Here is a 7,188-nt window from a genome sequence, read left to right as displayed (position 1 = left end):
CATTATTTGATAATAATTATAACGCATTATTAAAACAAGAGGATCCAAAGTGGATGCCAACCTATAATTGGAATAGAAAATTTGTCAGCTTGGACGTATATTGCCAAACTGTAGCAAAATGATTGATAGCTATGATAATGTCTGACAATGGCCCTAAAACAATAATTTCTGAATGCCAATTTAAGAAACAATCAAAGCTATAATTTAATGCATTCAAAATATGATGGATGTAATGAGAATCAGTCATTTTGTACCCGACATATAGTTATTTCGTAACCTATATTTTGACCAATCTTCTGAGGGTAAGTAATGACGAGTATACAAAATAACTGTAAACTTGACAAAAAACAGATATTTGTTCTAAGCAATAAAACTGAGTGACAATTGCTGGAATATGTGTCAAATTATTATTATTTCCGTTAATGTAGTTACTTCAATATCCCATTTTGCTATAAGTTATATCCATGTCATGAATTTTATATCATTTGATTGTATTGTCTTCTGTTGTATTATGTCACGTAACAGAGTTACTATAGAATGTGACGTAATACGTTATATTTAAGATATAATTAAGATTTAATTAAATGGATATGTGTCTACATACTGTATGTTTAGTAATGTAGGGCATATTTGATTGACATTTGAATATGAATATGACAGCCGACCTGGTACAAATGTACAAAATGGTCATGTTAATTACAAAAACGTGTATTCCTTGGGGTGTAAAGCTGTCATATTCAGACCACAAATTAGTATAAGAGAAATGATTTTGGATGTAAAAGGAGAGTTGGGATAGGCAAGGCAAGGAGACCGGCCTTGGGTCCTTAATGGACGGCAGTTAGGATGTGGGATTACCTTAAATGTCATGCTGTATTATATACTGATTATTATACTTAGAAAGAACGGTGAACAATAAAGACTTGGAACACTTGAACAGTTGTTGGTTGGTTACTGAACGAACTATCACGAAAGTTAAGTGAGCGTTGGCATTACGCGAAGTATTGTTCCGTTCAGTATTGCATTGTATTTATGTTTCCATGCATATATGGTATAAGGCTTTGTTGTTTTTTAAATTTCATACATACATGATTATGATTAATCTCAGTATTAATTATTCTGAATTGTTGTCATATCAATTATGTAAGTAATAAAAAGACCATGATATTATATTATCTAATTGTTAAAGTGACACTCTTATTCAAAATCAATACATAAACATGTATAACAATCATCAATTTTGACTGATAAACCTTTACCTACTTACTAAATAATGCATTTATGGAAAATATTAATTGCTGATAACAAGATTGTAACCGTGCATTTAAAAGCAGAAAGCGCTCAAATAATAAATGAATGGTGAATGCTAAAATATTTACTGGGGTTTACCATAGTCTCAGGAGGTAAAAATACTGTTTTATGCTCATTTCTTTCAAATTAAACTCGGCATCCTTCATAAGAACCATTGTTTTCGGCATTGATTCATCATTTTTGGAATATTAAAACATTATTATTAATTGTGGTAAATCTTATTTGGGAGTAAGAGTGCATCTTTAAAGATACAACTTTTAGTGAGCTCACTCATACATTGACATTAATTTTTGAATGCTTTTATAAAAACATGAATATCATTTATAATTAAAACAGTATGTAACTTATTCACATGAATATTAAAACAAAGCTTACATTTTTCCAAGAGGCAGCATCCAAATAACTTTCAATTCCAATTTCCTGCCCACTATCTTGTAAAATCACAACAATACTGGATGGAATGTTGTTTAGAGTTTAAATGTGTGTCACAACCTGTCATATGACATAATAGAGCATCCCCAGAGCTTCTGCACTCAGCCAATCAGATACCACAGGAAATGGTTCAAGGAATGTCTGGCTGGCATGTTAATCCCCTGCAGCTGTGTGACCCAGTTTATGGCCCTGGTGTCACAGCATGGACATTGGTTATTTCCTTACTTACATAATTATAGGTTAGAGACCAATTAGTGCTATGGCTACACCATTTGATTGCTCTATGACACTGTTAAATAAACAGGGATTTAAACTAACAGGAATTTTATAACCCTTCTTGTGCAGTGTCAATCAGTCTTAAGCTGAAAATTGTTATATTCTCCATCCTGGTTTGCCTGGTTACACAGCGATACTAGTCAAACAACAACAACAGTTGGATACTTACATATTCATGTATAACACACTTTTTTTATTTTATTATTTTTTTTATTGAATATCGCTGTTGTATTATAAACAGGAAAAAATAATAATTCACTCAAAGAAAAAAAAAATCCAGGCAAACGCACTGAGGCATAGTCCTCAGGGTTCGACACTAACGGTAGTCCGGTAGTCCGAGACTACCAGTTTTTTGGTCGGACTACTAGAAATTTTAAGCCAATAGTCCGCCGGACTACCACAAAAAATGAGTATTACATCGACGCATTGGAAATACAATATTGATTACGCTCTGTATTGCATTAAACGTGACAGCAACAAGCTTAATATCACCAATAGTCCTCAGTGCAAACCAGCATATACCGCCCCCATCCCTGATGGGGATGGTTTAGGAAACTCACTAGTGAGAAATCTGTCATTTAAAAAATAAATAAAATTTCTAACTAGCTATATATGGATCACTTACTATTGTAAAGAATTTTAAAATTTAGACATCTTTTTAAAATGTAGGCTGAGCCTAAAATGTTTGTATAGGAAAAATTATAGCATAATTTCTATGATGTATTTGAAGTGTTTGATTTTAATGCGTATGTGATAGATTCTTAAGACATTATATTTAAATATTGAATTTTTAACCAGAGATTTGTACATACTGTGTAGGAATATTTATATATATACAGTCCAAAGCACCCACGCTACGATTAAAGACGAGATGTTATAAATGTTATTAAATCTGTAGAAATACTGTAAAACGTAGCGTGCTCGCCGAATGGGTATAACCCGATGGCGAGGGTAAAAATAAGCCCCCCCCCCCCCCCCAATCAGTCAGGAAAAAACCCTCTGTGTCTGCACTCAGACTAGTCAATTTATTTTACAATACAATTATTTCATCATTTTGACAAAACAAAAGCCCATGTTCTTTTTAATTTTAACCAAATGATGTAATAAAAATGCTTACACATTACGATTTTATTTTGCAAATAGTGTTATGTTATTTCACAGCTCACTACAACCATGCATACACAAAATAAAAAAACAATTTCTGAAACCTGCGAATGAAGATTTTGGGGGATGGGTATTTTATTAAGACTCGCACTCGGACCATGCCCATTTCGTGAGTGTTAACTTTTTTAGTTAAGTTTAACCCCGCCCCCGGACAAAATCCCTCCCTCTCATTTTTGTATAGGTGGACATAATCCCACCACCCCACCCATTAATTTTTCAGGTGATATAAACATTATTCCCCTCATCAATTTTACAAAACACCCCTTAACAAGGTTAAAATAAATAAATATTGTTTCCATTTTTCATTTTATGTATATGTGTACAGTTTTTATTGGTTTCTCTTCAACCGGCTATTTCATTCAAAACGTATTGATGTTTGATGTTGATGTTGAAACTAACAGTCCAAATCAACTATTGATGTGGTACAAATTGACTCAATATGGTGAACAACTGTGGGGAGAAATTTCAGAATCCTTTGAGCAGATCAAGAAATATGGCGCAGGCATGACATGCAGCCATATGACCTTTGACCCAGAGAGAATAAAGTTCATAATGAATTAGCTCAAAGTGTAAAATATGGATATATATCAGGGATGGCAACAAGTACCTGAGTACTCGATCGAACGTCCGAGTACTTGAGTACCAAATCACTACTCGAGTACTCGGAATTTTTTTTTAAAAAAATGTATAAAAATCACCAAATACACGATTTAAAGACAAAATTTCAGAACTGGTTAGTTGCCAAGAGGACAATTTACGGTCTCTCTAATCCCCCCTGTGTACACAATTGACCTCAATCAATTAGTTGACAGTTGTTGTGATAGTTGCAAACTGTCAGCAAAGAACCCCTATTTCAAATTAGCACTGATGTCAATTAGCGAAGTTTTGATAGCGGTACTTTCACCTACACAATTCTATTGTATACCAATTAGAGACCTTTCACCAAACAATGGACGCTAATACATCGATCCGACCTGTCAATCAAACTAATCATTATTGACCAATGAGAAAGCTGCAAATTATTCACCGAGTCCCGTCCGCCATCTTTAACCACAAACACAGCAGCGATAACTGTTTACAACCGGACATTTTATTGAAGTTTTAAGACTGATTTGTGAAAAGGGTTAAACGATGCGGATGGGGAATATGTTATGCAGATTAAGGTATCCGGAGGGACTAAATGGAGGCCGATTTAAACGATTTCCGACGTATAATCCGATATTGAGAAGTGCAAATGCTGGATTAAAGCCTGTGGACGGCCACAAGAGAAACTGAATGTCAACAGGATAAACAAGCACGAAGATGTCTGCTCGAAGGTTAGTAAATTAAAATTTGGTTTTATCGTAAAACGATCAAAATTCAATCATTTCAATTATAATTCTGAATTCTGCAAATCATGCCAAATGTTTATTTTGTTTACTTTCTTGTGTCCTAAATATTGACCTCCATATGGAGATCATGCTAGTTGACAGTTTCCATCAGGTTATGAATGTGTCAAGTTTAAACTACTGTTTTATTGTATAATATGTATAATATGTTACTGACTGGCATTGTGGAGTCTTGTCACACTAATTATATTTTACTATTATGCATATTTAAGCACTTTCATGGAGGAAATGGACCATCTAAAGAGTATCCTGACCCACCATCAGCTGATGGCTGGAGAATAACATCTTCAAGAACACTCCCCACAAAGCGGTCACTTGGAAAGGAAACTTATGGCAGCATTTATACACAAAATGCAAGTGTATGCATTTAATACAAGATATCACATGCCTGTGCGTTAGAGTTTTATTTATCTTTATGGAGTGCGCGGAAGACTTGAATAACATGTACCATGTAGGATAAATTGCAAAACTGAGACTGTATTATTTTGTAGACTTCTACTCATTTTTAAAATGCCACTGTTCCTTTTTCAATACAAAACAACAGCATTATAGTTACATATATTTTAATACAAGTATTTTGTATGTTACAGAAAAGAACACTCAAAAGAACTGAAGAAAACATTATTACACGGAAATTACACAGTTTTTTTGTGTGTGTAAATTTGCATATAAATATATCAACATAACAATAATTTCTTTCAGAGAAAAGCTGGTCCAGGATCCTGCAGACACTGTACCAGGAGTAGAAACACAGACCGAATGTCCATGTAAGTGAAACCAACACTCTAACAATGCCTATGATCTTGTTGTCAGTTCTGTTTTACTTGGGTCTTCACAGGTTGTGTGGTATTTAACGGTGTGAACTCTTTCGGTAAATCAATAGGTGCTGCATTTCAAACAGAGGTATTCCCACACTCTTGAGAAATGGTAGGAGTCAGTTTTAAACATCTTGTCTTAAATGTAAAATTTATTATGCATTTATTTTCAGGGACGTCACCTTTGGATGTTTGCACTTACCGCTCAAAATGCTTCCCTAAAAGAACAGTTCTCACAAAAAGAAGTCCAAGTTGAAGAATAACAGTCTGCACTTTCATCAAAGTGTTGTGAAATTCAGATTTTAAAGCAACTGGTGGGAATTTAAACAAACTGTAAATGTCGATATAGTTCTGCTCAAAGAAGCAATAGTTACAATTTGTTTAAATATTATACAGGAATCATATGATTTTATTTCTGCTTCTTTGATATAATTGAATAACTGTTAGTTTATTCATGTTTGGAATAAAGCATTGTAAAGTGAATTGTGTGTTTGTAGTTCATTTATTTAATTAGATTTAAAATTTGTAAACTTGGTCTGTGTATCTATCTGGCAAAGGACAGGTTTCCTTTACCGACTGTGCTACTATGACTTGGTTCACTGGAACTGGCTTGATCTTTGATCCCTTTGGCACATTCCATTGTTGGGGAATACTTGTGTAACTTTGTTGATCAGGAACATGGGTTTAAGTTGTGCAACTTCCTGAAGTGATTTGATTAAGCCAACCACGTGTGAACAATGACCGCTCAATCTATAAAAAAAAATGAAAACAGAGATTGTTGACAAGTTATCAAAACAAAAGCATGATATCATGCTGTGAAATTGGCATGTGTTTATCCTACACTGACCCATGAAGTATCATTTGACTTTCCAGATGTTAAATGTCTAAAACGAGGCAGTAACTAGAAATATGAAATCCAATAAATTGAAATACAACATACAGTATCTTACTTCTTTCTCTACTCGACGACTTGAAAATATTTTTTTCGCATTCCGTATTACGGCATGAAATGTAAAAGACATGGCGATCCAAAATTGCTTATAATTCACAATGTATATTTAAGAATAAAATTACTAGTATAATAACATTTGTTAAATACAATTGGAAATTCACATACCCTGGTTTTCATGAGCAATACCTATATCGTATGGAATCCCTCTCCACATCGACACTTAACATATGATGCTTGTCGTTTTTTCTCATTGAAGGCCAGCATCTCGCGGTAACATGGCAGATATTTCCTCTTCCAAAACTTTAATGTCATAACCTTGTAGAAAGTAATTTAATCCATTTTCTTACACCTTTCCCGATAATTTGGCTTGATCTGGTAAATATTTAACTGATATATTGTCCGAAATCTTCGCGAGAGAATCGGATTCTGATGCTATCGTAGCAGCGCGTGAGCCGCCATTTTGAATTTACGCTTGGGGCGCATAGTAACAATATCTAAGGGGGCGGAGCTTATCTTGGCATCTCGGATCGATGTATGAGCGAAAGAGTATCAACCATTACGAGAATTGATATCTTAATGGGCGTATTTGAACTATTTTTGCAATGATTATCACAATTGATTGGTTGATATTTTCAATGAAGAATTATGAATATTAATGATAACAACAATTACGCAGTACGAAAAACTATCATTTAAAAAAAAAATAATATAGAGTAAACAACTGAACCTTTGTTTTCTTTTAATATCATTTTTTTGTTAAAATACGTAATGAAAGTTTACTTTAAAGGTGAAAATGACCAATAATACGACCAACGCACAATATACGTCATGAACGATACATGTATGTACACAA

At 33.8% G+C, this 7,188-nt stretch overlaps 1 long non-coding RNA gene across 2 annotated transcripts; it reads left to right on the top strand.

The window, feature by feature from the left end:
- The first annotated feature begins 4,231 nt into the window (after positions 1-4,231).
- On the top strand, positions 4,232-5,866 carry LOC128237253 (uncharacterized). 2 transcript variants are annotated; one of them, XR_008261541.1, is made up of 4 exons: positions 4,232-4,496; positions 4,781-4,927; positions 5,271-5,335; positions 5,557-5,866. It is a non-coding gene; the product is annotated as an uncharacterized LOC128237253 (long non-coding RNA). The 2 variants fall into 2 exon arrangements; XR_008261540.1 differs by having other exon boundaries at positions 4,781-4,958.
- Positions 5,867-7,188: the final 1,322 nt, after the last annotated feature.

The sequence above is a fragment of the Mya arenaria genome, chromosome 1 (genome assembly GCF_026914265.1).
Source record: "Mya arenaria isolate MELC-2E11 chromosome 1, ASM2691426v1".
NCBI classification, from domain to species: domain Eukaryota; kingdom Metazoa; phylum Mollusca; class Bivalvia; order Myida; family Myidae; genus Mya; species Mya arenaria.
This window is presented reverse-complemented; position numbering and strand designations above follow the sequence as displayed.